This window comes from Anomaloglossus baeobatrachus, chromosome 4, assembly GCF_048569485.1.
Source record: "Anomaloglossus baeobatrachus isolate aAnoBae1 chromosome 4, aAnoBae1.hap1, whole genome shotgun sequence".
NCBI classification, from domain to species: Eukaryota; Metazoa; Chordata; class Amphibia; order Anura; family Aromobatidae; genus Anomaloglossus; species Anomaloglossus baeobatrachus.
In genome coordinates this window covers 677,584,028-677,610,456 of record NC_134356.1, presented here as the reverse complement: position 1 = coordinate 677,610,456, position 26,429 = coordinate 677,584,028, and the positions used below count along the sequence as shown (strand labels likewise).

The 26,429-nt window shown below is 33.2% G+C and overlaps 30 non-coding genes across 30 annotated transcripts; all 30 read left to right on the top strand.

Moving 5' to 3' along the window:
- Positions 1–110: 110 nt before the first annotated feature.
- TRNAW-CCA (transfer RNA tryptophan (anticodon CCA)) lies at positions 111–182 on the top strand. The gene has a single exon. It is a non-coding gene; the product is annotated as a tRNA-Trp (tRNA).
- Positions 183–893: 711 nt separating this feature from the next.
- On the top strand, positions 894–965 carry TRNAW-CCA (transfer RNA tryptophan (anticodon CCA)). The gene has a single exon. It is a non-coding gene; the product is annotated as a tRNA-Trp (tRNA).
- Positions 966–1,676: 711 nt separating this feature from the next.
- On the top strand, positions 1,677–1,748 carry TRNAW-CCA (transfer RNA tryptophan (anticodon CCA)). Its single transcript has one exon. It is a non-coding gene; the product is annotated as a tRNA-Trp (tRNA).
- Positions 1,749–2,459: 711 nt separating this feature from the next.
- Positions 2,460–2,531, top strand: TRNAW-CCA (transfer RNA tryptophan (anticodon CCA)). The gene has a single exon. It is a non-coding gene; the product is annotated as a tRNA-Trp (tRNA).
- A 711-nt stretch (positions 2,532–3,242) lies between these two features.
- On the top strand, positions 3,243–3,314 carry TRNAW-CCA (transfer RNA tryptophan (anticodon CCA)). Its single transcript has one exon. It is a non-coding gene; the product is annotated as a tRNA-Trp (tRNA).
- Positions 3,315–4,025: 711 nt separating this feature from the next.
- TRNAW-CCA (transfer RNA tryptophan (anticodon CCA)) lies at positions 4,026–4,097 on the top strand. The gene has a single exon. It is a non-coding gene; the product is annotated as a tRNA-Trp (tRNA).
- Positions 4,098–4,808: 711 nt separating this feature from the next.
- TRNAW-CCA (transfer RNA tryptophan (anticodon CCA)) lies at positions 4,809–4,880 on the top strand. Its single transcript has one exon. It is a non-coding gene; the product is annotated as a tRNA-Trp (tRNA).
- Positions 4,881–5,591: 711 nt separating this feature from the next.
- Positions 5,592–5,663, top strand: TRNAR-CCU (transfer RNA arginine (anticodon CCU)). The gene has a single exon. It is a non-coding gene; the product is annotated as a tRNA-Arg (tRNA).
- Positions 5,664–7,157: 1,494 nt separating this feature from the next.
- TRNAW-CCA (transfer RNA tryptophan (anticodon CCA)) lies at positions 7,158–7,229 on the top strand. Its single transcript has one exon. It is a non-coding gene; the product is annotated as a tRNA-Trp (tRNA).
- Positions 7,230–7,940: 711 nt separating this feature from the next.
- On the top strand, positions 7,941–8,012 carry TRNAW-CCA (transfer RNA tryptophan (anticodon CCA)). Its single transcript has one exon. It is a non-coding gene; the product is annotated as a tRNA-Trp (tRNA).
- Positions 8,013–8,723: 711 nt separating this feature from the next.
- TRNAW-CCA (transfer RNA tryptophan (anticodon CCA)) lies at positions 8,724–8,795 on the top strand. The gene has a single exon. It is a non-coding gene; the product is annotated as a tRNA-Trp (tRNA).
- Positions 8,796–9,506: 711 nt separating this feature from the next.
- TRNAW-CCA (transfer RNA tryptophan (anticodon CCA)) lies at positions 9,507–9,578 on the top strand. The gene has a single exon. It is a non-coding gene; the product is annotated as a tRNA-Trp (tRNA).
- A 711-nt stretch (positions 9,579–10,289) lies between these two features.
- Positions 10,290–10,361, top strand: TRNAW-CCA (transfer RNA tryptophan (anticodon CCA)). Its single transcript has one exon. It is a non-coding gene; the product is annotated as a tRNA-Trp (tRNA).
- A 711-nt stretch (positions 10,362–11,072) lies between these two features.
- Positions 11,073–11,144, top strand: TRNAW-CCA (transfer RNA tryptophan (anticodon CCA)). Its single transcript has one exon. It is a non-coding gene; the product is annotated as a tRNA-Trp (tRNA).
- Positions 11,145–11,855: 711 nt separating this feature from the next.
- Positions 11,856–11,927, top strand: TRNAW-CCA (transfer RNA tryptophan (anticodon CCA)). Its single transcript has one exon. It is a non-coding gene; the product is annotated as a tRNA-Trp (tRNA).
- Positions 11,928–12,638: 711 nt separating this feature from the next.
- TRNAW-CCA (transfer RNA tryptophan (anticodon CCA)) lies at positions 12,639–12,710 on the top strand. Its single transcript has one exon. It is a non-coding gene; the product is annotated as a tRNA-Trp (tRNA).
- Positions 12,711–14,205: 1,495 nt separating this feature from the next.
- Positions 14,206–14,277, top strand: TRNAW-CCA (transfer RNA tryptophan (anticodon CCA)). The gene has a single exon. It is a non-coding gene; the product is annotated as a tRNA-Trp (tRNA).
- A 711-nt stretch (positions 14,278–14,988) lies between these two features.
- TRNAW-CCA (transfer RNA tryptophan (anticodon CCA)) lies at positions 14,989–15,060 on the top strand. The gene has a single exon. It is a non-coding gene; the product is annotated as a tRNA-Trp (tRNA).
- A 711-nt stretch (positions 15,061–15,771) lies between these two features.
- Positions 15,772–15,843, top strand: TRNAW-CCA (transfer RNA tryptophan (anticodon CCA)). The gene has a single exon. It is a non-coding gene; the product is annotated as a tRNA-Trp (tRNA).
- A 711-nt stretch (positions 15,844–16,554) lies between these two features.
- TRNAW-CCA (transfer RNA tryptophan (anticodon CCA)) lies at positions 16,555–16,626 on the top strand. The gene has a single exon. It is a non-coding gene; the product is annotated as a tRNA-Trp (tRNA).
- Positions 16,627–17,337: 711 nt separating this feature from the next.
- Positions 17,338–17,409, top strand: TRNAW-CCA (transfer RNA tryptophan (anticodon CCA)). Its single transcript has one exon. It is a non-coding gene; the product is annotated as a tRNA-Trp (tRNA).
- Positions 17,410–18,120: 711 nt separating this feature from the next.
- TRNAW-CCA (transfer RNA tryptophan (anticodon CCA)) lies at positions 18,121–18,192 on the top strand. The gene has a single exon. It is a non-coding gene; the product is annotated as a tRNA-Trp (tRNA).
- A 711-nt stretch (positions 18,193–18,903) lies between these two features.
- On the top strand, positions 18,904–18,975 carry TRNAW-CCA (transfer RNA tryptophan (anticodon CCA)). Its single transcript has one exon. It is a non-coding gene; the product is annotated as a tRNA-Trp (tRNA).
- A 711-nt stretch (positions 18,976–19,686) lies between these two features.
- TRNAW-CCA (transfer RNA tryptophan (anticodon CCA)) lies at positions 19,687–19,758 on the top strand. The gene has a single exon. It is a non-coding gene; the product is annotated as a tRNA-Trp (tRNA).
- A 2,277-nt stretch (positions 19,759–22,035) lies between these two features.
- On the top strand, positions 22,036–22,107 carry TRNAW-CCA (transfer RNA tryptophan (anticodon CCA)). The gene has a single exon. It is a non-coding gene; the product is annotated as a tRNA-Trp (tRNA).
- Positions 22,108–22,818: 711 nt separating this feature from the next.
- On the top strand, positions 22,819–22,890 carry TRNAW-CCA (transfer RNA tryptophan (anticodon CCA)). The gene has a single exon. It is a non-coding gene; the product is annotated as a tRNA-Trp (tRNA).
- A 711-nt stretch (positions 22,891–23,601) lies between these two features.
- On the top strand, positions 23,602–23,673 carry TRNAW-CCA (transfer RNA tryptophan (anticodon CCA)). The gene has a single exon. It is a non-coding gene; the product is annotated as a tRNA-Trp (tRNA).
- Positions 23,674–24,384: 711 nt separating this feature from the next.
- TRNAW-CCA (transfer RNA tryptophan (anticodon CCA)) lies at positions 24,385–24,456 on the top strand. The gene has a single exon. It is a non-coding gene; the product is annotated as a tRNA-Trp (tRNA).
- Positions 24,457–25,167: 711 nt separating this feature from the next.
- Positions 25,168–25,239, top strand: TRNAW-CCA (transfer RNA tryptophan (anticodon CCA)). Its single transcript has one exon. It is a non-coding gene; the product is annotated as a tRNA-Trp (tRNA).
- A 711-nt stretch (positions 25,240–25,950) lies between these two features.
- TRNAW-CCA (transfer RNA tryptophan (anticodon CCA)) lies at positions 25,951–26,022 on the top strand. The gene has a single exon. It is a non-coding gene; the product is annotated as a tRNA-Trp (tRNA).
- Positions 26,023–26,429: the final 407 nt, after the last annotated feature.

The following is a 26,429-nucleotide window of genomic DNA, read 5'->3' as shown; positions in this document are numbered from 1 at the left end:
TTTATGTCGTTTTATGATGGTGCGTAAAAGTAGTTACTTTCTGGAACATCTAATGGTAAAGAATCAAATAATATTCAGATTTTATCTTGTCAAACACTTATCTTTCAGCTGACCTCGTGGCGCAACGGTAGCGCGTCTGACTCCAGATCAGAAGGTTGCATGTTCAAATCACGTCGGGGTCAATAGTCTGTTCCTGTTTTTGAAAAATTAGGAAATACAACCATTTTCTACATTCATGTCATGAACGGAACCACTTAGACCTCCTGAAAACAGTTGAAGCCATATTTAAACACAGTGTCTAAAAGAGTCATCTTTTAAAACTTTACAAGAAAGAAATCTTCTGAACAATACTGTGATGACGAGAATTTTTGGGAATCCAGATCTGACCATTATAACTTAAAATCACCTCAACATCACCAACAATTTGGTCTTTGTATATATGAAGAAACATGGTCCTCAACTAGATTCTGGATGTTAAATGTAAACCTTTCTTCCTAATAGCAATATGTTAACTCATTCTTGTTTTTGTAGTTTTGGGGTATGGCTAAAAGAATAAAAAAGTTTATACAAATGATATATAAAAATTTTCCAATCTTTATGAAACAAGCATTTTTCTAAATGAAATGTTCCTGGCAAAAATAAACTGAGATATGTTTCTAACTTTATCTTTTGATGTAACATTCGTGTGCCTGACTCATGGAATCACAAAGATGATGATTTCTAGATTCCGATCTTAAACTGGAAATCCCTGAATATTAAGATTAAGATGCTCAATCATCCTTGTTTATGTCGTTTTATGATGGTGCGTAAAAGTAGTTACTTTCTGGAACATCTAATGGTAAAGAATCAAATAATATTCAGATTTTATATTGTCAAACACTTATCTTTCAGCTGACCTCGTGGCGCAACGGTAGCGCGTCTGACTCCAGATCAGAAGGTTGCGTGTTCAAATCACGTCGGGGTCAATAGTCTGTTCCTGTTTTTGAAAAATAAGGAAATACAACCATTTTCTACATTCATGTCATGAACGGAACCACTTAGACCTCCTGAAAAAAGTTGAAGCCATATTTAAACACAGTGTCTGAAAGAGTCAACTTTTAAAATTTTAGAAGAAAGAAATCTTCTGAACAATACTGTGATGACGAGAATTTTTGGGAATCCAGATCTGACCATTATAACTTAAAATCACCTCGACATCACCAACAATTTTGTCTTTGTATATATGAAGAAACATGGTCCTCAACTAGATTCTGGATGTTAAATGTAAACCTTTCTTCCTAATAACGATATGTTAACTCATTCTTGTTTTTGTAGTTTTAGGGTATGGCTAAAAGAATAAAAAAGTCTATACAAATGATATATAAAAATTTTCAAATCTTTATGAAACAAGCATTTTTCTAAATGAAATGTTCCTGGCAAAAATAAACTGAGATATGTTTCTAACTTTATCTTTTGATGTAACATTCGTGTGCCTGACTCATGGAATCACAAAGATTATAATTTCTAGATTCCGATCTTAAACTGGAAATCCCTGAATATTAAGATTAAGATGCTCAATCATCCTTGTTCATGTCGTTTTATGATGGTGCGTAAAAGTAGTTACTTTCTGGAACATCTAATGGTAAAGAATCAAATAATATTCAGATTTTATCTTGTCAAACACTTATCTTTCAGCTGCCCTCGTGGCGCAACGGTAGCGCGTCTGACTCCAGATCAGAAGGTTGCGTGTTCAAATCACGTCGGGGTCAATAGTCTGTTCCTGTTTTTGAAAAATTAGTAAATACAACCATTTTCTACATTCATGTCATGAACGGAACCACTTAGACCTCCTGAAAACAGTTGAAGCCATATTTAAACACAGTGTCTGAAAGAGTCATCTTTTAAAACTTTACAAGAAAGAAATCTTCTGAACAATACTGTGATGACGAGAATTTTTGGGAATCCAGATCTGACCATTATAACTTAAAATCACCTCAACATCACCAACAATTTGTTCTTTGTATATATGAAGAAACATGGTCCTCAACTAGATTCTGGATGTTAAATGTAAACCTTTCTTCCTAATAGCAATATGTTAACTCATTCTCGTTTTTGTAGTTTTGGGGTATGGCTAAAATAATAAAAAAGTCTATACAAATGATATATAAAAATTTTCCTATCTTTATGAAACAAGCATTTTTCTAAATGAAATGTTCCTGGCAAAAAAAAACTGAGATATGTTTCTAACTTTATCTTTTGATGTAACATTCGTGTGCCTGACTCATGGAATCACAAAGATGATGATTTCTAGATTCCGATCTTAAACTGGAAATCCCTGAATATTAAGATTAAGATGCTCAATCATCCTTGTTTATGTCGTTTTATGATGGTGCGTAAAAGTAGTTACTTTCTGGAACATCTAATGGTAAAGAATCAAATAATATTCAGATTTTATCTTGTCAAACACTTATCTTTCAGCTGACCTCGTGGCGCAACGGTAGCGCGTCTGACTCCAGATCAGAAGGTTGCGTGTTCAAATCACGTCGGGGTCAATAGTCTGTTCCTGTTTTTGAAAAATTAGTAAATACAACCATTTTCTACATTCATGTCATGAACGGAACCACTTAGACCTCCTGAAAACAGTTGAAGCCATATTTAAACACAGTGTCTGAAAGAGTCATCTTTTAAAACTTTACAAGAAAGAAATCTTCTGAACAATACTGTGATGACGAGAATTTTTGGGAATCCAGATCTGACCATTATAACTTAAAATCACCTCAACATCACCAACAATTTGTTCTTTGTATATATGAAGAAACATGGTCCTCAACTAGATTCTGGATGTTAAATGTAAACCTTTCTTCCTAATAGCAATATGTTAACTCATTCTTGTTTTTGTAGTTTTGGGGTATGGCTAAAAGAATAAAAAAGTCTATACAAATGATATATAAAAATTTTCAAATCTTTATGAAACAAGCATTTTTCTAAATGAAATGTTCCTGGCAAAAATAAACTGAGATATGTTTCTAACTTTATCTTTTGATGTAACATTCGTGTGCCTGACTCATGGAATCACAAAGATGATAATTTCTAGATTCCGATCTTAAACTGGAAATCCCTGAATATTAAGATTAAGATGCTCAATCATCCTTGTTCATGTCGTTTTATGATGGTGCGTAAAAGTAGTTACTTTCTGGAACATCTAATGGTAAAGAATCAAATAATATTCAGATTTCATCTTGTCAAACACTTATCTTTCAGCTGACCTCGTGGCGCAACGGTAGCGCGTCTGACTCCAGATCAGAAGGTTGCGTGTTCAAATCACGTCGGGGTCAATAGTCTGTTCCTGTTTTTGAAAAATTAGTAAATACAACCATTTTCTACATTCATGTCATGAACGGAACCACTTAGACCTCCTGAAAACAGTTGAAGCCATATTTAAACACAGTGTCTGAAAGAGTCATCTTTTAAAACTTTACAAGAAAGAAATCTTCTGAACAATACTGTGATGACGAGAATTTTTGGGAATCCAGATCTGACCATTATAACTTAAAATCACCTCAACATCACCAACAATTTGTTCTTTGTATATATGAAGAAACATGGTCCTCAACTAGATTCTGGATGTTAAATGTAAACCTTTCTTCCTAATAGCAATATGTTAACTCATTCTTGTTTTTGTAGTTTTGGGGTATGGCTAAAAGAATAAAAAAGTCTATACAAATGATATATAAAAATTTTCAAATCTTTATGAAACAAGCATTTTTCTAAATGAAATGTTCCTGGCAAAAATAAACTGAGATATGTTTCTAACTTTATCTTTTGATGTAACATTCGTGTGCCTGACTCATGGAATCACAAAGATGATAATTTCTAGATTCCGATCTTAAACTGGAAATCCCTGAATATTAAGATTAAGATGCTCAATCATCCTTGTTCATGTCGTTTTATGATGGTGCGTAAAAGTAGTTACTTTCTGGAACATCTAATGGTAAAGAATCAAATAATATTCAGATTTTATCTTGTCAAACACTTATCTTTCAGCTGACCTCGTGACGCAGCGGTAGCGGGTCTGACTCCAGATCAGAAGGTTGCGTGTTCAAATCACGTCGGGGTCAATAGTCTATTCCTGTTTTTGAAAAATTAGGAAATACAACCATTTTCTACATTCATGTCCTGATCGGAACCACTTAGACCTCCTGAAAACAGTTGAAGCCATATTTAAACACAGTGTCTGAAAGAGTCATCTTTTAAAACTTTACAAGAAAGAAATCTTCTGAACAATACTGTGATGACGAGAATTTTTGGGAATCCAGATCTGACCATTATAACTTAAAATCACCTCAACATCACCAACAATTTGGTCTTTGTATATATGAAGAAACATGGTCCTCAACTAGATTCTGGATGTTAAATGTAAACCTTTCTTCCTAATAGCAATATGTTAACTCATTCTTGTTTTTGTAGTTTTGGGGTATGGCTAAAAGAATAAAAAAGTCTATACAAATGATTTATAAAAATTTTCAAATCTTTATGAAACAAGCATTTTTCTAAATGAAATGTTCCTGGCAAAAATAAACTGAGATATGTTTCTAACTTTATCTTTTGATGTAACATTCGTGTGCCTGACTCATGGAATCACAAAGATGATGATTTCTAGATTCCGATCTTAAACTGGAAATCCCTGAATATTAAGATTAAGATGCTCAATCATCCTTGTTTATGTCGTTTTATGATGGTGCGTAAAAGTAGTTACTTTATGGAACATCTAATGGTAAAGAATCAAATAATATTCAGATTTTATCTTGTCAAACACTTATCTTTCAGCTGACCTCGTGGCGCAACGGTAGCGCGTCTGACTCCAGATCAGAAGGTTGCGTGTTCAAATCACGTCGGGGTCAATAGTCTGTTCCTGTTTTTGAAAAATTAGTAAATACAACCATTTTCTACATTCATGTCATGAACGGAACCACTTAGACCTCCTGAAAACAGTTGAAGCCATATTTAAACACAGTGTCTGAAAGAGTCATCTTTTAAAACTTTACAAGAAAGAAATCTTCTGAACAATACTGTGATGACGAGAATTTTTGGGAATCCAGATCTGACCATTATAACTTAAAATCACCTCAACATCACCAACAATTTGTTCTTTGTATATATGAAGAAACATGGTCCTCAACTAGATTCTGGATGTTAAATGTAAACCTTTCTTCCTAATAGCAATATGTTAACTCATTCTTGTTTTTGTAGTTTTGGGGTATGGCTAAAAGAATAAAAAAGTCTATACAAATGATATATAAAAATTTTCCAATCTTTATGAAACAAGCATTTTTCTAAATGAAATGTTCCTGGCAAAAATAAACTGAGATATGTTTCTAACTTTATCTTTTGATGTAACATTCGTGTGCCTGACTCATGGAATCACAAAGATGATAATTTCTAGATTCCGATCTTAAACTGGAAATCCCTGAATATTAAGATTAAGATGCTCAATCATCCTTGTTCATGTCGTTTTATGATGGTGCGTAAAAGTAGTTACTTTCTGGAACATCTAATGGTAAAGAATCAAATAATATTCAGATTTTATCTTGTCAAACACTTATCTTTCAGCTGACCTCGTGACGCAGCGGTAGCGGGTCTGACTCCTGATCAGAAGGTTGCGTGTTCAAATCACGTCGGGGTCAATAGTCTATTCCTGTTTTTGAAAAATTAGGAAATACAACCATTTTCTACATTCATGTCATGATCGGAACCACTTAGACCTCCTGAAAACAGTTGAAGCCATATTTAAACACAGTGTCTGAAAGAGTCATCTTTTAAAACTTTACAAGAAAGAAATCTTCTGAACAATACTGTGATGACGAGAATTTTTGGGAATCCAGATCTGACCATTATAACTTAAAATCACCTCAACATCACCAACAATTTGGTCTTTGTATATATGAAGAAACATGGTCCTCAACTAGATTCTGGATGTTAAATGTAAACCTTTCTTCCTAATAGCAATATGTTAACTCATTCTTGTTTTTGTAGTTTTGGGGTATGGCTAAAAGAATAAAAAAGTCTATACAAATGATTTATAAAAATTTTCAAATCTTTATGAAACAAGCATTTTTCTAAATGAAATGTTCCTGGCAAAAATAAACTGAGATATGTTTCTAACTTTATCTTTTGATGTAACATTCGTGTGCCTGACTCATGGAATCACAAAGATGATGATTTCTAGATTCCGATCTTAAACTGGAAATCCCTGAATATTAAGATTAAGATGCTCAATCATCCTTGTTTATGTCGTTTTATGATGGTGCGTAAAAGTAGTTACTTTCTGGAACATCTAATGGTAAAGAATCAAATAATATTCAGATTTTATCTTGTCAAACACTTATGTTTCAGCTGACCTCGTGGCGCAACGGTTGCGCGTCCGACTCCATATCAGAAGGTTGCGTGTTCAAATCACGTCGGGGTCAATAGTCTGTTCCTGTTTTTGAAAAATTAGGAAATACAACCATTTTCTACAATTATGTCATGAACGGAACCACTTAGACCTCCTGAAAACAGTTGAAGCCATATTTAAACACAGTGTCTGAAAGAGTCATCTTTTAAAACTTTACAAGAAAGAAATCTTCTGAACAATACTGTGATGACGAGAATTTTTGGGAATCCAGATCTGACCATTATAACTTAAAATCACCTCAACATCACCAACAATTTGATCTTTGTATATATGAAGAAACATGGTCCTCAACTAGATTCTGGATGTTAAATGTAAACCTTTCTTCCTAATAGCAATATGTTAACTCATTCTTGTTTTTGTAGTTTTGGGGTATGGCTAAAAGAATAAAAAAGTCTATACAAATGATATATAAAAATTTTCCAATCTTTATGAAACAAGCATTTTTCTAAATGAAATGTTCCTGGCAAAAATAAACTGAGATATGTTTCTAACTTTATCTTTTGATGTAACATTCGTGTGCCTGACTCATGGAATCACAAAGATGATAATTTCTAGATTCCGATCTTAAACTGGAAATCCCTGAATATTAAGATTAAGATGCTCAATCATCCTTGTTTATGTCGTTTTATGATGGTGCGTAAAAGTAGTTACTTTCTGGAACATCTAATGGTAAAGAATCAAATAATATTCAGATTTTATCTTGTCAAACACTTATCTTTCAGCTGACCTCGTGGCGCAACGGTAGCGCGTCCGACTCCAGATCAGAAGGTTGCATGTTCAAATCACGTCGGGGTCAATAGTCTGTTCCTGTTTTTGAAAAATTAGGAAATACAACCATTTTCTACATTCATGTCATGAACGGAACCACTTAGACCTCCTGAAAACAGTTGAAGCCATATTTAAACACAGTGTCTAAAAGAGTCATCTTTTAAAACTTTACAAGAAAGAAATCTTCTGAACAATACTGTGATGACGAGAATTTTTGGGAATCCAGATCTGACCATTATAACTTAAAATCACCTCAACATCACCAACAATTTGGTCTTTGTATATATGAAGAAACATGGTCCTCAACTAGATTCTGGATGTTAAATGTAAACCTTTCTTCCTAATAGCAATATGTTAACTCATTCTTGTTTTTGTAGTTTTGGGGTATGGCTAAAAGAATAAAAAAGTTTATACAAATGATATATAAAAATTTTCCAATCTTTATGAAACAAGCATTTTTCTAAATGAAATGTTCCTGGCAAAAATAAACTGAGATATGTTTCTAACTTTATCTTTTGATGTAACATTCGTGTGCCTGACTCATGGAATCACAAAGATGATGATTTCTAGATTCCGATCTTAAACTGGAAATCCCTGAATATTAAGATTAAGATGCTCAATCATCCTTGTTTATGTCGTTTTATGATGGTGCGTAAAAGTAGTTACTTTCTGGAACATCTAATGGTAAAGAATCAAATAATATTCAGATTTTATCTTGTCAAACACTTATCTTTCAGCTGACCTCGTGGCGCAACGGTAGCGCGTCTGACTCCAGATCAGAAGGTTGCGTGTTCAAATCACGTCGGGGTCAATAGTCTGTTCCTGTTTTTGAAAAATAAGGAAATACAACCATTTTCTACATTCATGTCATGAACGGAACCACTTAGACCTCCTGAAAAAAGTTGAAGCCATATTTAAACACAGTGTCTGAAAGAGTCAACTTTTAAAATTTTAGAAGAAAGAAATCTTCTGAACAATACTGTGATGACGAGAATTTTTGGGAATCCAGATCTGACCATTATAACTTAAAATCACCTCGACATCACCAACAATTTTGTCTTTGTATATATGAAGAAACATGGTCCTCAACTAGATTCTGGATGTTAAATGTAAACCTTTCTTCCTAATAACGATATGTTAACTCATTCTTGTTTTTGTAGTTTTAGGGTATGGCTAAAAGAATAAAAAAGTCTATACAAATGATATATAAAAATTTTCAAATCTTTATGAAACAAGCATTTTTCTAAATGAAATGTTCCTGGCAAAAATAAACTGAGATATGTTTCTAACTTTATCTTTTGATGTAACATTCGTGTGCCTGACTCATGGAATCACAAAGATGATAATTTCTAGATTCCGATCTTAAACTGGAAATCCCTGAATATTAAGATTAAGATGCTCAATCATCCTTGTTCATGTCGTTTTATGATGGTGCGTAAAAGTAGTTACTTTCTGGAACATCTAATGGTAAAGAATCAAATAATATTCAGATTTTATCTTGTCAAACACTTATCTTTCAGCTGACCTCGTGGCGCAACGGTAGCGCGTCTGACTCCAGATCAGAAGGTTGCATGTTCAAATCACGTCGGGGTCAATAGTCTGTTCCTGTTTTTGAAAAATTAGTAAATACAACCATTTTCTACATTCATGTCATGAACGGAACCACTTAGACCTCCTGAAAACAGTTGAAGCCATATTTAAACACAGTGTCTGAAAGAGTCATCTTTTAAAACTTTACAAGAAAGAAATCTTCTGAACAATACTGTGATGACGAGAATTTTTGGGAATCCAGATCTGACCATTATAACTTAAAATCACCTCAACATCACCAACAATTTGTTCTTTGTATATATGAAGAAACATGGTCCTCAACTAGATTCTGGATGTTAAATGTAAACCTTTCTTCCTAATAGCAATATGTTAACTCATTCTTGTTTTTGTAGTTTTGGGGTATGGCTAAAATAATAAAAAAGTCTATACAAATGATATATAAAAATTTTCCTATCTTTATGAAACAAGCATTTTTCTAAATGAAATGTTCCTGGCAAAAAAAAACTGAGATATGTTTCTAACTTTATCTTTTGATGTAACATTCGTGTGCCTGACTCATGGAATCACAAAGATGATGATTTCTAGATTCCGATCTTAAACTGGAAATCCCTGAATATTAAGATTAAGATGCTCAATCATCCTTGTTTATGTCGTTTTATGATGGTGCGTAAAAGTAGTTACTTTCTGGAACATCTAATGGTAAAGAATCAAATAATATTCAGATTTTATCTTGTCAAACACTTATCTTTCAGCTGACCTCGTGGCGCAACGGTAGCGCGTCTGACTCCAGATCAGAAGGTTGCGTGTTCAAATCACGTCGGGGTCAATAGTCTGTTCCTGTTTTTGAAAAATTAGTAAATACAACCATTTTCTACATTCATGTCATGAACGGAACCACTTAGACCTCCTGAAAACAGTTGAAGCCATATTTAAACACAGTGTCTGAAAGAGTCATCTTTTAAAACTTTACAAGAAAGAAATCTTCTGAACAATACTGTGATGACGAGAATTTTTGGGAATCCAGATCTGACCATTATAACTTAAAATCACCTCAACATCACCAACAATTTGTTCTTTGTATATATGAAGAAACATGGTCCTCAACTAGATTCTGGATGTTAAATGTAAACCTTTCTTCCTAATAGCAATATGTTAACTCATTCTTGTTTTTGTAGTTTTGGGGTATGGCTAAAAGAATAAAAAAGTCTATACAAATGATATATAAAAATTTTCAAATCTTTATGAAACAAGCATTTTTCTAAATGAAATGTTCCTGGCAAAAATAAACTGAGATATGTTTCTAACTTTATCTTTTGATGTAACATTCGTGTGCCTGACTCATGGAATCACAAAGATGATAATTTCTAGATTCCGATCTTAAACTGGAAATCCCTGAATATTAAGATTAAGATGCTCAATCATCCTTGTTCATGTCGTTTTATGATGGTGCGTAAAAGTAGTTACTTTCTGGAACATCTAATGGTAAAGAATCAAATAATATTCAGATTTTATCTTGTCAAACACTTATCTTTCAGCTGACCTCGTGGCGCAACGGTAGCGCGTCTGACTCCAGATCAGAAGGTTGCGTGTTCAAATCACGTCGGGGTCAATAGTCTGTTCCTGTTTTTGAAAAATTAGTAAATACAACCATTTTCTACATTCATGTCATGAACGGAACCACTTAGACCTCCTGAAAACAGTTGAAGCCATATTTAAACACAGTGTCTGAAAGAGTCATCTTTTAAAACTTTACAAGAAAGAAATCTTCTGAACAATACTGTGATGACGAGAATTTTTGGGAATCCAGATCTGACCATTATAACTTAAAATCACCTCAACATCACCAACAATTTGTTCTTTGTATATATGAAGAAACATGGTCCTCAACTAGATTCTGGATGTTAAATGTAAACCTTTCTTCCTAATAGTAATATGTTAACTCATTCTTGTTTTTGTAGTTTTGGGGTATGGCTAAAAGAATAAAAAAGTCTATACAAATGATATATAAAAATTTTCAAATCTTTATGAAACAAGCATTTTTCTAAATGAAATGTTCCTGGCAAAAATAAACTGAGATATGTTTCTAACTTTATCTTTTGATGTAACATTCGTGTGCCTGACTCATGGAATCACAAAGATGATAATTTCTAGATTCCGATCTTAAACTGGAAATCCCTGAATATTAAGATTAAGATGCTCAATCATCCTTGTTCATGTCGTTTTATGATGGTGCGTAAAAGTAGTTACTTTCTGGAACATCTAATGGTAAAGAATCAAATAATATTCAGATTTTATCTTGTCAAACACTTATCTTTCAGCTGACCTCGTGGCGCAACGGTAGCGCGGCTGACTCCAGATCAGAAGGTTGCGTGTTCAAATCACGTCGCGGTCAATAGTCTGTTCCTGTTTTTGAAAAATTAGGAAATACAACCATTTTCTACATTCATGTCATGAACGGAACCACTTAGACCTCCTGAAAACAGATGAAGCCATATTTAAACACAGTGTCTAAAAGAGTCATCTTTTAAAGCTTTACAAGAAAGAAATCTTCTGAACAATACTGTGATGACGAGAATTTTTGGGAATCCAGATCTGACCATTATAACTTAAAATCACCTCAACATCACCAACAATTTGATCTTTGTATATATGAAGAAACATGGTCCTCAACTAGATTCTGGATGTTAAATGTAAACCTTTCTTCCTAATAGCAATATGTTAACTCATTCTTGTTTTTGTAGTTTTGGGGTATGGCTAAAAGAATAAAAAAGTCTATACAAATGATATATAAAAATTTTCCAATCTTTATGAAACAAGCATTTTTCTAAATGAAATGTTCCTGGCAAAAATAAATTGAGATATGTTTCTAACTTTATCTTTTGATGTAACATTCGTGTGCCTGACTCATGGAATCACAAAGATGATGATTTCTAGATTCCGATCTTAAACTGGAAATCCCTGAATATTAAGATTAAGATGCTCAATCATCCTTGTTTATGTCGTTTTATGATGGTGCGTAAAAGTAGTTACTTTCTAAAACATCTAATGGTAAAGAATCAAATAATATTCAGATTTTATCTTGTCAAACACTTATCTTTCAGCTGACCTCGTGGCGCAACGGTAGCGCGTCTGACTCCAGATCACAAGGTTGCGTGTTCAAATCACGTCGGGGTCAATAGTCTGTTCCTGTTTTTGAAAAATTAGGAAATACAACCATTTTCTACATTCATGTCATGAACGGAACCACTTAGACCTCCTGAAAACAGTTGAAGCCATATTTAAACACAGTGTCTAAAAGAGTCATCTTTTAAAACTTTACAAGAAAGAAATCTTCTGAACAATACTGTGATGACGAGAATTTTTGGGAATCCAGATCTGACCATTATAACTTAAAATCACCTCAACATCACCAACAATTTGGTCTTTGTATATATGAAGAAACATGGTCCTCAACTAGATTCTGGATGATAAATGTAAACCTTTCTTCCTAATAGCAATATGTTAACTCATTCTTGTTTTTGTAGTTTTGGGGTATGGCTAAAAGAATAAAAAAGTCTATACAAATGATATGTAAAAATTTTCAAATCTTTATGAAACAAGCATTTTTCTAAATGAAATGTTCCTGGCAAAAATAAACTGAGATATGTTTCTAACTTTATCTTTTGATGTAACATTCGTGTGCCTGACTCATGGAATCACAAAGATGATAATTTCTAGATTCCGATCTTAAACTGGAAATCCCTGAATATTAAGATTAAGATGCTCAATCATCCTTGTTCATGTCGTTTTATGATGGTGCGTAAAAGTAGTTACTTTCTGGAACATCTAATGGTAAAGAATCAAATAATATTCAGATTTTATCTTGTCAAACACTTATCTTTCAGCTGACCTCGTGGCGCAACGGTAGCGCGTCTGACTCCAGATCACAAGGTTGCGTGTTCAAATCACGTCGGGGTCAATAGTCTGTTCCTGTTTTTGAAAAAGTTAGGAAATACAACCATTTTCTACATTCATGTCATGAACGGAACCACTTAGACCTCCTGAAAACAGTTGAAGCCATATTTACACACAGTGTCTGAAAGAGTCATCTTTTAAAACTTTACAAGAAAGAAATCTTCTGAACAATACTGTGATGACGAGAATTTTTGGGAATCCAGATCTGACCATTATAACTTAAAATCACCTCAACATCACCAACAATTTGTTCTTTGTATATATGAAGAAACATGGTCCTCAACTAGATTCTGGATGTTAAATGTAAACCTTTCTTCCTAATAGCAATATGTTAACTCATTCTTGTTTTTGTAGTTTTGGGGTATGGCTAAAAGAATAAAAAAGTCTATACAAATGATATATAAAAATTTTCAAATCTTTATGAAACAAGCATTTTTCTAAATGAAATGTTCCTGGAAAAAATAAACTGAGATATGTTTCTAACTTTATCTTTTGATGTAACATTCGTGTGCCTGACTCATGGAATCACAAAGATGATGATTTCTAGATTCCGATCTTAAACTGGAAATCCCTGAATATTAAGATTAAGATGCTCAATCATCCTTGTTTATGTCGTTTTATGATGGTGCGTAAAAGTAGTTACTTTCTGGAACATCTAATGGTAAAGAATCAAATAATATTCAGATTTTATCTTGTCAAACACTTATGGTTCAGCTGACCTCGTGGCGCAACGGTTGCGCGTCCGACTCCATATCAGAAGGTTGCGTGTTCAAATCACGTCGGGGTCAATAGTCTGTTCCTGTTTTTGAAAAATTAGGAAATACAACCATTTTCTACAATTATGTCATGAACGGAACCACTTAGACCTCCTGAAAACAGTTGAAGCCATATTTAAACACAGTGTCTGAAAGAGTCATCTTTTAAAACTTTACAAGAAAGAAATCTTCTGAACAATACTGTGATGACGAGAATTTTTGGGAATCCAGATCTGACCATTATAACTTAAAATCACCTCAACATCACCAACAATTTGTTCTTTGTATATATGAAGAAACATGGTCCTCAACTAGATTCTGGATGTTAAATGTAAACCTTTCTTCCTAATAGCAATATGTTAACTCATTCTTGTTTTTGTAGTTTTGGGGTATGGCTAAAAGAATAAAAAAGTCTATACAAATGATATATAAAAATTGTCCTATCTTTATGAAACAAGCATTTTTCTAAATTAAATGTTCCTGGCAAAAATAAACTGAGATATGTTTCTAACTTTATCTTTTGATGTAACATTCGTGTGCCTGACTCATTGAATCACAAAGATGATGATTTCTAGATTCCGATCTTAAACTGGAAATCCCTGAATATTAAGATTAAGATGCTCAATCATCCTTGTTTATGTCGTTTTATGATGGTGCGTAAAAGTAGTTACTTTCTGGAACATCTAATGGTAAAGAATCAAATAATATTCAAATTTTATCTTGTCAAACACATATCTTTCAGCTGACCTCGTGGCGCAACGGTAGCGCGTCTGACTCCAGATCAGAAGGTTGCGTGTTCAAATCACGTTGGGGTCAATAGTCTGTTCCTGTTTTTGAAAAATTAGTAAATACAACCATTTTCTACATTCATGTCATGAACGGAACCACTTAGACCTCCTGAAAACAGTTGAAGCCATATTTAAACACAGTGTCTGAAAGAGTCATCTTTTAAAACTTTACAAGAAAGAAATCTTCTGAACAATACTGTGATGACGAGAATTTTTGGGAATCCAGATCTGACCATTATAACTTAAAATCACCTCAACATCACCAACAATTTGTTCTTTGTATATATGAAGAAACATGGTCCTCAACTAGATTCTGGATGTTAAATGTAAACCTTTCTTCCTAATAGCAATATGTTAACTCATTCTTGTTTTTGTAGTTTTGGGGTATGGCTAAAAGAATAAAAAAGTCTATACAAATGATATATAAAAATTTTCAAATCTTTATGAAACAAGCATTTTTCTAAATGAAATGTTCCTGGCAAAAATAAACTGAGATATGTTTCTAACTTTATCTTTTGATGTAACATTCGTGTGCCTGACTCATGGAATCACAAAGATGATAATTTCTAGATTCCGATCTTAAACTGGAAATCCCTGAATATTAAGATTAAGATGCTCAATCATCCTTGTTCATGTCGTTTTATGATGGTGCGTAAAAGTGGTTACTTTCTGGAACATCTAATGGTAAAGAATCAAATAATATTCAGATTTTATCTTGTCAAACACTTATCTTTCAGCTGACCTCGTGGCGCAACGGTAGCGCGTCTGACTCCAGATCAGAAGGTTGCGTGTTCAAATCACGTCGCGGTCAATAGTCTGTTCCTGTTTTTGAAAAATTAGGAAATACAACCATTTTCTACATTCATGTCATGAACGGAACCACTTAGACCTCCTGAAAACAGATGAAGCCATATTTAAACACAGTGTCTAAAAGAGTCATCTTTTAAAACTTTACAAGAAAGAAATCTTCTGAACAATACTGTGATGATGAGAATTTTTGGGAATCCAGATCTGACCATTATAACTTAAAATCACCTCAACATCACCAACAATTTGATCTTTGTATATATGAAGAAACATGGTCCTCAACTAGATTCTGGATGTTAAATGTAAACCTTTCTTCCTAATAGCAATATGTTAACTCATTCTTGTTTTTGTAGTTTTGGGGTATGGCTAAAAGAATAAAAAAGTCTATACAAATGATATATAAAAATTTTCAAATCTTTATGAAACAAGCATTTTTCTAAATGAAATGTTCCTGGCAAAAATAAACTGAGATATGTTTCTAACTTTATCTTTTGATGTAACATTCGTGTGCCTGACTCATGGAATCACAAAGATGATAATTTCTAGATTCCGATCTTAAACTGGAAATCCCTGAATATTAAGATTAAGATGCTCAATCATCCTTGTTCATGTCGTTTTATGATGGTGCGTAAAAGTGGTTACTTTCTGGAACATCTAATGGTAAAGAATCAAATAATATTCAGATTTTATCTTGTCAAACACTTATCTTTCAGCTGACCTCGTGGCGCAACGGTAGCGCGTCTGACTCCAGATCAGAAGGTTGCGTGTTCAAATCACGTCGCGGTCAATAGTCTGTTCCTGTTTTTGAAAAATTAGGAAATACAACCATTTTCTACATTCATGTCATGAACGGAACCACTTAGACCTCCTGAAAACAGATGAAGCCATATTTAAACACAGTGTCTAATAGAGTCATCTTTTAAAACTTTACAAGAAAGAAATCTTCTGAACAATACTGTGATGATGAGAATTTTTGGGAATCCAGATCTGACCATTATAACTTAAAATCACCTCAACATCACCAACAATTTGATCTTTGTATATATGAAGAAACATGGTCCTCAACTAGATTCTGGATGTTAAATGTAAACCTTTCTTCCTAATAGCAATATGTTAACTCATTCTTGTTTTTCTAGTTTTGGGGTATGGCTAAAAGAATAAAAAAGTCTATACAAATGATATATAAAAATTTTCCAATCTTTATGAAACAAGCATTTTTCTAAATGAAATGTTCCTGGCAAAAATAAACTGAGATATGTTTCTAACTTTATCTTTTGATGTAACATTCGTGTGCCTGACTCATGGAATCACAAAGATGATGATTTCTAGATTCCGATCTTAAACTGGAAATCCCTGAATATTAAGATTAAGATGCTCAATCATCCTTGTTTATGTCGTTTTATGATGGTGCGTAAAAGTAGTTACTTTCTGGAACATCTAATGGTAAAGAATCAAATAATATTCAGATTTTATCTTGTCAAACACTTATCTTTCAGCTGACCTCGTGGCGCAACGGTAGCGCGTCTGACTCCAGATCACAAGGTTGCGTGTTCAAATCACGTCGGGGTCAATAGTCTGTTCCTGTTTTTGAAAAATTAGGAAATACAACCATTTTCTACATTCATGTCATGAACGGAACCACTTAGACCTCCTGAAAACAGTTGAAGCCATATTTAAACACAGTGTCTAAAAGAGTCATCTTTTAAAACTTTACAAGAAAGAAATCTTCTGAACAATACTGTGATGACGAGAATTTTTGGGAATCCAGATCTGACCATTATAACTTAAAATCACCTCAACATCACCAACAATTTGGTCTTTGTATATATGAAGAAACATGGTCCTCAACTAGATTCTGGATGTTAAATGTAAACCTTTCTTCCTAATAGCAATATGTTAACTCATTCTTGTTTTTGTAGTTTTGGGGTATGGCTAAAAGAATAAAAAAGTCTATACAAATGATATATAAAAATTTTCAAATCTTTATGAAACAAGCATTTTTCTAAATGAAATGTTCCTGGCAAAAATAAACTGAGATATGTTTCTAACTTTATCTTTTGATGTAACATTCGTGTGCCTGACTCATGGAATCACAAAGATGATAATTTCTAGATTCCGATCTTAAACTGGAAATCCCTGAATATTAAGATTAAGATGCTCAATCATCCTTGTTTATGTCGTTTTATGATGGTGCGTAAAAGTAGTTACTTTCTGGAACATCTAATGGTAAAGAATCAAATAATATTCAGATTTTATCTTGTCAAACACTTATCTTTCAGCTGACCTCGTGGCGCAAAGGTAGCGCGTCTGACTCCAGATCAGAAGGTTGCGTGTTCAAATCACGTCGCGGTCAATAGTCTGTTCCTGTTTTTGAAAAATTAGGAAATACAACCATTTTCTACATTCATGTCATGAACGGAACCACTTAGACCTCCTGAAAACAGATGAAGCCATATTTAAACACAGTGTCTAAAAGAGTCATCTTTTAAAACTTTACAAGAAAGAAATCTTCTGAACAATACTGTGATGACGAGAATTTTTGGGAATCCAGATCTGACCATTATAACTTAAAATCACCTCAACATCACCAACAATTTGATCTTTGTATATATGAAGAAACATGGTCCTCAACTAGATTCTGGATGTTAAATGTAAACCTTTCTTCCTAATAGCAATATGTTAACTCATTCTTGTTTTTGTAGTTTTGGGGTATGGCTAAAAGAATAAAAAAGTTTATACAAATGATATATAAAAATTTTCCAATCTTTATGAAACAAGCATTTTTCTAAATGAAATGTTCCTGGCAAAAATAAACTGAGATATGTTTCTAACTTTATCTTTTGATGTAACATTTGTGTGCCTGACTCATGGAATCACAAAGATGATGATTTCTAGATTCCGATCTTAAACTGGAAATCCCTGAATATTAAGATTAAGATGCTCAATCATCCTTGTTTATGTCGTTTTATGATGGTGCGTAAAAGTAGTTACTTTCTGGAACATCTAATGGTAAAGAATCAAATAATATTCAGATTTTATCTTGTCAAACACTTATCTTTCAGCTGACCTCGTGGCGCAACGGTAGCGCGTCTGACTCCAGATCAGAAGGTTGCATGTTCAAATCACGTCGGGGTCAATAGTCTGTTCCTGTTTTTGAAAAATTAGGAAATACAACCATTTTCTACATTCATGTCATGAACGGAACCACTTAGACCTCCTGAAAACAGTTGAAGCCATATTTAAACACAGTGTCTAAAAGAGTCATCTTTTAAAACTTTACAAGAAAGAAATCTTCTGAACAATACTGTGATGACGAGAATTTTTGGGAATCCAGATCTGACCATTATAACTTAAAATCACCTCAACATCACCAACAATTTGGTGTTTGTATATATGAAGAAACATGGTCCTCAACTAGATTCTGGATGTTAAATGTAAACCTTTCTTCCTAATAGCAATATGTTAACTCATTCTTGTTTTTGTAGTTTTGGGGTATGGCTAAAAGAATAAAAAAGTCTATACAAATGATATATAAAAATTTTCCAATCTTTATGAAACAAGCATTTTTCTAAATGAAATGTTCCTGGCAAAAATAAACTGAGATATGTTTCTAACTTTATCTTTTGATGTAACATTTGTGTGCCTGACTCATGGAATCACAAAGATGATGATTTCTAGATTCCGATCTTAAACTGGAAATCCCTGAATATTAAGATTAAGATGCTCAATCATCCTTGTTTATGTCGTTTTATGATGGTGCGTAAAAGTAGTTACTTTCTGGAACATCTAATGGTAAAGAATCAAATAATATTCAGATTTTATCTTGTCAAACACTTATCTTTCAGCTGACCTCGTGGCGCAACGGTAGCGCGTCTGACTCCAGATCAGAAGGTTGCATGTTCAAATCACGTCGGGGTCAATAGTCTGTTCCTGTTTTTGAAAAATTAGGAAATACAACCATTTTCTACATTCATGTCATGAACGGAACCACTTAGACCTCCTGAAAACAGTTGAAGCCATATTTAAACACAGTGTCTAAAAGAGTCATCTTTTAAAACTTTACAAGAAAGAAATCTTCTGAACAATACTGTGATGACGAGAAGTTTTGGGAATCCAGATCTGACCATTATAACTTAAAATCACCTCAACATCACCAACAATTTGGTCTTTGTATATATGAAGAAACAAGGTCCTCAACTAGATTCTGGATGTTAAATGTAAACCTTTCTTCCTAATAGCAATATGTTAACTCATTCTTGTTTTTGTAGTTTTGGGGTATGGCTAAAAGAATAAAAAAGTCTATACAAATGATATATAAAAATTTTCCAATCTTTATGAAACAAGCATTTTTCTAAATGAAATGTTCCTGGCAAAAATAAACTGAGATATGTTTCTAACTTTATCTTTTGATGTAACATTCGTGTGCCTGACTCATGGAATCACAAAGATGATGATTTCTAGATTCCGATCTTAAACTGGAAATCCCTGAATATTAAGATTATGATGCTCAATCATCCTTGTTTATGTCGTTTTATGATGGTGCGTAAAAGTAGTTACTTTCTGGAACATCTAATGGTAAAGAATCAAATAATATTCAGATTTTATATTGTCAAACACTTATCTTTCAGCTGACCTCGTGGCGCAACGGTAGCGCGTCTGACTCCAGATCAGAAGGTTGCGTGTTCAAATCACGTCGGGGTCAATAGTCTGTTCCTGTTTTTGAAAAATAAGGAAATACAACCATTTTCTACATTCATGTCATGAACGGAACCACTTAGACCTCCTGAAAAAAGTTGAAGCCATATTTAAACACAGTGTCTGAAAGAGTCAACTTTTAAAATTTTAGAAGAAAGAAATCTTCTGAACAATACTGTGATGACGAGAATTTTTGGGAATCCAGATCTGACCATTATAACTTAAAATCACCTCGACATCACCAACAATTTTGTCTTTGTATATATGAAGAAACATGGTCCTCAACTAGATTCTGGATGTTAAATGTAAACCTTTCTTCCTAATAACGATATGTTAACTCATTCTTGTTTTTGTAGTTTTAGGGTATGGCTAAAAGAATAAAAAAGTCTATACAAATGATATATAAAAATTTTCAAATCTTTATGAAACAAGCATTTTTCTAAATGAAATGTTCATGGCAAAAATAAACTGAGATATGTTTCTAACTTTATCTTTTGATGTAACATTCGTGTGCCTGACTCATGGAATCACAAAGATGATAATTTCTAGATTCCGATCTTAAACTGGAAATCCCTGAATATTAAGATTAAGATGCTCAATCATCCTTGTTTATGTCATGTTATGATGGTGCGTAAAAGTAGTTACTTTCTGGAACATCTAATGGTAAAGAATCAAATAATATTCAGATTTTATCTTGTCAAACACTTATCTTTCAGCTGACCTCGTGGTGCAGCGGTAGTGGGTCTGACTCCAGATCAGAAGGTTGCGTGTTCAAATCACGTCGGGGTCAATAGTCTGTTCCTGTTTTTGAAAAATTAGTAAATACAACCATTTTCTACATTCATGTCATGAACGGAACCACTTAGACCTCCTGAAAAAAGTTGAAGCCATATTTAAACACAGTGTCTGAAAGAGTCAACTTTTAAAATTTTAGAAGAAAGAAATCTTCTGAACAATACTGTGATGACGAGAATTTTTGGGAATCCAGATCTGACCATTATAACTTAAAATCACCTCGACATCACCAACAATTTTGTCTTTGTATATATGAAGAAACATGGTCCTCAACTAGATTCTGGATGTTAAATGTAAACCTTTCTTCCTAATAACGATATGTTAACTCATTCTTGTTTTTGTAGTTTTAGGGTATGGCTAAAAGAATAAAAAAGTCTATACAAATGATATATAAAAATTTTCAAATCTTTATGAAACAAGCATTTTTCTAAATGAAATGTTCCTGGCAAAAATAAACTGAGATATGTTTCTAACTTTATCTTTTGATGTAACATTCGTGTGCCTGACTCATGGAATCACAAAGATGATAATTTCTAGATTCCGATCTTAAACTGGAAATCCCTGAATATTAAGATTAAGATGCTCAATCATCCTTGTTTATGTCATTTTATGATGGTGCGTAAAAGTAGTTACTTTCTGGAACATCTAATGGTAAAGAATCAAATAATATTCAGATTTTATCTTGTCAAACACTTATCTTTCAGCTGACCTCGTGGTGCAGCGGTAGTGGGTCTGACTCCAGATCAGAAGGTTGCGTGTTCAAATCACGTCGGGGTCAATAGTCTGTTCCTGTTTTTGAAAAATTAGTAAATACAACCATTTTCTACATTCATGTCATGAACGGAACCACTTAGACCTCCTGAAAACAGTTGAAGCCATATTTAAACACAGTGTCTAAAAGAGTCATCTTTTAAAACTTTACAAGAAAGAAATCTTCTGAACAATACTGTGATGACGAGAATTTTTGGGAATCCAGATCTGACCATTATAACTTAAAATCACCTCAACATCACCAACAATTTGGTCTTTGTATATGAGAAGAAACATGGTCCTCAACTAGATTCTGGATGTTAAATGTAAACCTTTCTTCCTAATAGCAATATGTTAACTCATTCTTGTTTTTGTAGTTTTGGGGTATGGCTAAAAGAATAAAAAAGTCTATACAAATGATATATAAAAATTTTCCAATCTTTATGAAACAAGCATTTTTCTAAATGAAATGTTCCTGGCAAAAATAAACTGAGATATGTTTCTAACTTTATCTTTTGATGTAACATTCGTGTGCCTGACTCATGGAATCACAAAGATGATGATTTCTAGATTCCGATCTTAAACTGGAAATCCCTGAATATTAAGATTAAGATGCTCAATCATCCTTGTTTATGTCGTTTTATGATGGTGCGTAAAAGTAGTTACTTTCTGGAACATCTAATGGTAAAGAATCAAATAATATTCAGATTTTATCTTGTCAAACACTTATCTTTCAGCTGACCTCGTGGCGCAACGGTAGCGCGTCTGACTCCAGATCAGAAGGTTGCGTGTTCAAATCACGTCGGGGTCAATAGTCTGTTCCTGTTTTTGAAAAATTAGGAAATACAACCATTTTCTACATTCATGTCACGAACAAAACCACTTAGACCTCCTGAAAACAGTTGAAGCCATGTTTAAACACAGTGTCTAAAAGAGTCATCTTTTAAAACTTTACAAGAAAGAAATCTTCTGAACAATACTGTGATGACGAGAATTTTTGGGAATCCAGATCTGACCATTATAACTTAAAATCACCTCAACATCACCAACAATTTGTTCTTTGTATATATGAAGAAACATGGTCCTCAACTAGATTCTGGATGTTAAATGTAAACCTTTCTTCCTAATAGCAATATGTTAACTCATTCTTGTTTTTGCAGTTTTGGGGTATGGCTAAAAGAATAAAAAAGTCTATACAAATGATATATAAAAATTTTCCTATCTTTATGAAACAAGCATTTTTCTAAATTAAATGTTCCTGGCAAAAATAAACTGAGATATGTTTCTAACTTTATCTTTTGATGTAACATTCGTGTGCCTGACTCATGGAATCACAAAGATGATGATTTCTAGATTCCGATCTTAAACTGGAAATCCCTGAATATTAAGATTAAGATGCTCAATCATCCTTGTTTATGTCGTTTTATGATGGTGCGTAAAAGTAGTTACTTTCTGGAACATCTAATGGTAAAGAATCAAATAATATTCAGATTTTATCTTGTCAAACACTTATCTTTCAGCTGACCTCGTGGGGCAACGGTAGCGCGTCTGACTCCAGATCAGAAGGTTGCGTGTTCAAATCACGTCGGGGTCAATAGTCTGTTCCTGTTTTTGAAAAATTAGTAAATACAACCATTTTCTACATTCATGTCATGAACGGAACCACTTAGACCTCCTGAAAACAGTTGAAGCCATATTTAAACACAGTGTCTGAAAGAGTCATCTTTTAAAACTTTACAAGAAAGAAATCTTCTGAACAATACTGTGATGACGAGAATTTTTGGGAATCCAGATCTGACCATTATAACTTAAAATCACCTCAACATCACCAACAATTTGTTCTTTGTATATATGAAGAAACATGGTCCTCAACTAGATTCTGGATGTTAAATGTAAACCTTTCTTCCTAATAGCAATATGTTAACTCATTCTTGTTTTTGTAGTTTTGGGGTATGGCTAAAAGAATAAAAAAGTCTATACAAATGATATATAAAAATTTTCCAATCTTTATGAAACAAGCATTTTTCTAAATGAAATGTTCCTGGCAAAAATAAACTGAGATATGTTTCTAACTTTATCTTTTGATGTAACATTCGTGTGCCTGACTCATGGAATCACAAAGATGATAATTTCTAGATTCCGATCTTAAACTGGAAATCCCTGAATATTAAGATTAAGATGCTCAATCATCCTTGTTCATGTCGTTTTATGATGGTGCGTAAAAGTAGTTACTTTCTGGAACATCTAATGGTAAAGAATCAAATAATATTCAGATTTTATCTTGTCAAACACTTATCTTTCAGCTGACCTCGTGGCGCAACGGTAGCGCGTCTGACTCCAGATCAGAAGGTTGCGTGTTCAAATCACGTCGCGGTCAATAGTCTGTTCCTGTTTTTGAAAAATTAGGAAATACAACCATTTTCTACATTCATGTCATGAACGGAACCACTTAGACCTCCTGAAAACAGATGAAGCCATATTTAAACACAGTGTCTAAAAGAGTCATCTTTTAAAACTTTACAAGAAAGAAATCTTCTGAACAATACTGTGATGACGAGAATTTTTGGGAATCCAGATCTGACCATTATAACTTAAAACCACCTCAACATCACCAACAATTTGATCTTTGTATATATGAAGAAACATGGTCCTCAACTAAATTCTGGATGTTAAATGTAAACCTTTCTTCCTAATAGCAATATGTTAACTCATTCTTGTTTTTGTAGTTTTGGGGTATGGCTAAAAGAATAAAAAAGTCTATACAAATGATATATAAAAATTTTCCAATCTTTATGAAACAAGCATTTTTCTAAATGAAATGTTCCTGGCAAAAATAAACTGAGATATGTTTCTAACTTTATCTTTTGATGTAACATTCGTGTGCCTGACTCATGGAATCACAAAGATGATGATTTCTAGATTCCGATCTTAAACTGGAAATCCCTGAATATTAAGATTAAGATGCTCAATCATCCTTGTTTATGTCGTTTTATGATGGTGCGTAAAAGTAGTTACTTTCTGGAACATCTAATGGTAAAGAATCAAATAATATTCAGATTTTATCTTGTCAAACACTTATCTTTCAGCTGACCTCGTGGCGCAACGGTAGCGCGTCTGACTCCAGATCACAAGGTTGCGTGTTCAAATCACGTCGGGGTCAATAGTCTGTTCCTGTTTTTGAAAAATTAGGAAATACAACCATTTTCTACATTCATGTCATGAACGGAACCACTTAGACCTCCTGAAAACAGTTGAAGCCATATTTAAACACAGTGTCTAAAAGAGTCATCTTTTAAAACTTTACAAGAAAGAAATCTTCTGAACAATACTGTGATGACGAGAATTTTTGGGAATCCAGATCTGACCATTATAACTTAAAATCACCTCAACATCACCAACAATTTGGTCTTTGTATATATGAAGAAACATGGTCCTCAACTAGATTCTGGATGTTAAATGTAAACCTTTCTTCCTAATAGCAATATGTTAACTCATTCTTGTTTTTGTAGTTTTGGGGTATGGCTAAAAGAATAAAAAAGTCTATACAAATGATATATAAAAATTTTCAAATCTTTATGAAACAAGCATTTTTCTAAATGAAATGTTCCTGGCAAAAATAAACTGAGATATGTTTCTAACTTTATCTTTTGATGTAACATTCGTGTGCCTGACTCATGGAATCACAAAGATGATGATTTCTAGATTCCGATCTTAAACTGGAAATCCCTGAATATTAAGATTAAGATGCTCAATCATCCTTGTTTATGTCGTTTTATGATGGTGCGTAAAAGTAGTTACTTTCTGGAACATCTAATGGTAAAGAATCAAATAATATTCAGATTTTATCTTGTCAAACACTTATCTTTCAGCTGACCTCGTGGCGCAACGGTAGCGCGTCTGACTCCAGATCAGAAGGTTGCGTGTTCAAATCACGTCGGGGTCAATAGTCTGTTCCTGTTTTTGAAAAATTAGGAAATACAACCATTTTCTACAATTATGTCATGAACGGAACCACTTAGACCTCCTGAAAACAGTTGAAGCCATATTTAAACACAGTGTCTGAAAGAGTCATCTTTTAAAACTTTACAAGAAAGAAATCTTCTGAACAATACTGTGATGACGAGAATTTTTGGGAATCCAGATCTGACCATTATAACTTAAAATCACCTCAACATCACCAACAATTTGTTCTTTGTATATATGAAGAAACATGGTCCTCAACAAGATTCTGGATGTTAAATGTAAACCTTTCTTCCTAATAGCAATATGTTAACTCATTCTTGTTTTTGTAGTTTTGGGGTATGGCTAAAAGAATAAAAAAGTCTATACAAATGATATATAAAAATTTTCCAATCTTTATGAAACAAGCATTTTTCTAAATTAAATGTTCATGGCAAAAATAAACTGAGATATGTTTCTAACTTTATCTTTTGATGTAACATTCGTGTGCCTGACTCATGGAATCACAAAGATGATGATTTCTAGATTCCGATCTTAAACTGGAAATCCCTGAATATTAAGATTAAGATGCTCAATCATCCTTGTTTATGTTGTTTTATGATGGTGCGTAAAAGTGGTTACTTTCTGGAACATCTAATGGTAAAGAATCAAATAATATTCAGATTTTATCTTGTCAAACACTTATCTTTCAGCTGACCTCGTGGCGCAACGGTAGCGCGTCTGACTCCAGATCAGAAGGTTGCGTGTTCAAATCACGTCGGGGTCAATAGTCTGTTCCTGTTTTTGAAAAATTAGTAAATACAGCCATTTTCTACATTCATGTCATGAACGGAACCACTTAGACCTCCTGAAAACAGTTGAAGCCATATTTACACACAGTGTCTGAAAGAGTCATCTTTTAAAACTTTACAAGAAAGAAATCTTCTGAACAATACTGCGATGACGAGAATTTTTGGGAATCCAGATCTGACCATTATAACTTAAAATCACCTCAACATCACCAACAATTTGTTCTTTGTATATATGAAGAAACATGGTCCTCAACTAGATTCTGGATGTTAAATGTAAACCTTTCTTCCTAATAGCAATATGTTAACTCATTCTTGTTTTTGTAGTTTTGGGGTATGGCTAAAAGAATAAAAAAGTCTATACAAATGATATATAAAAATTTTC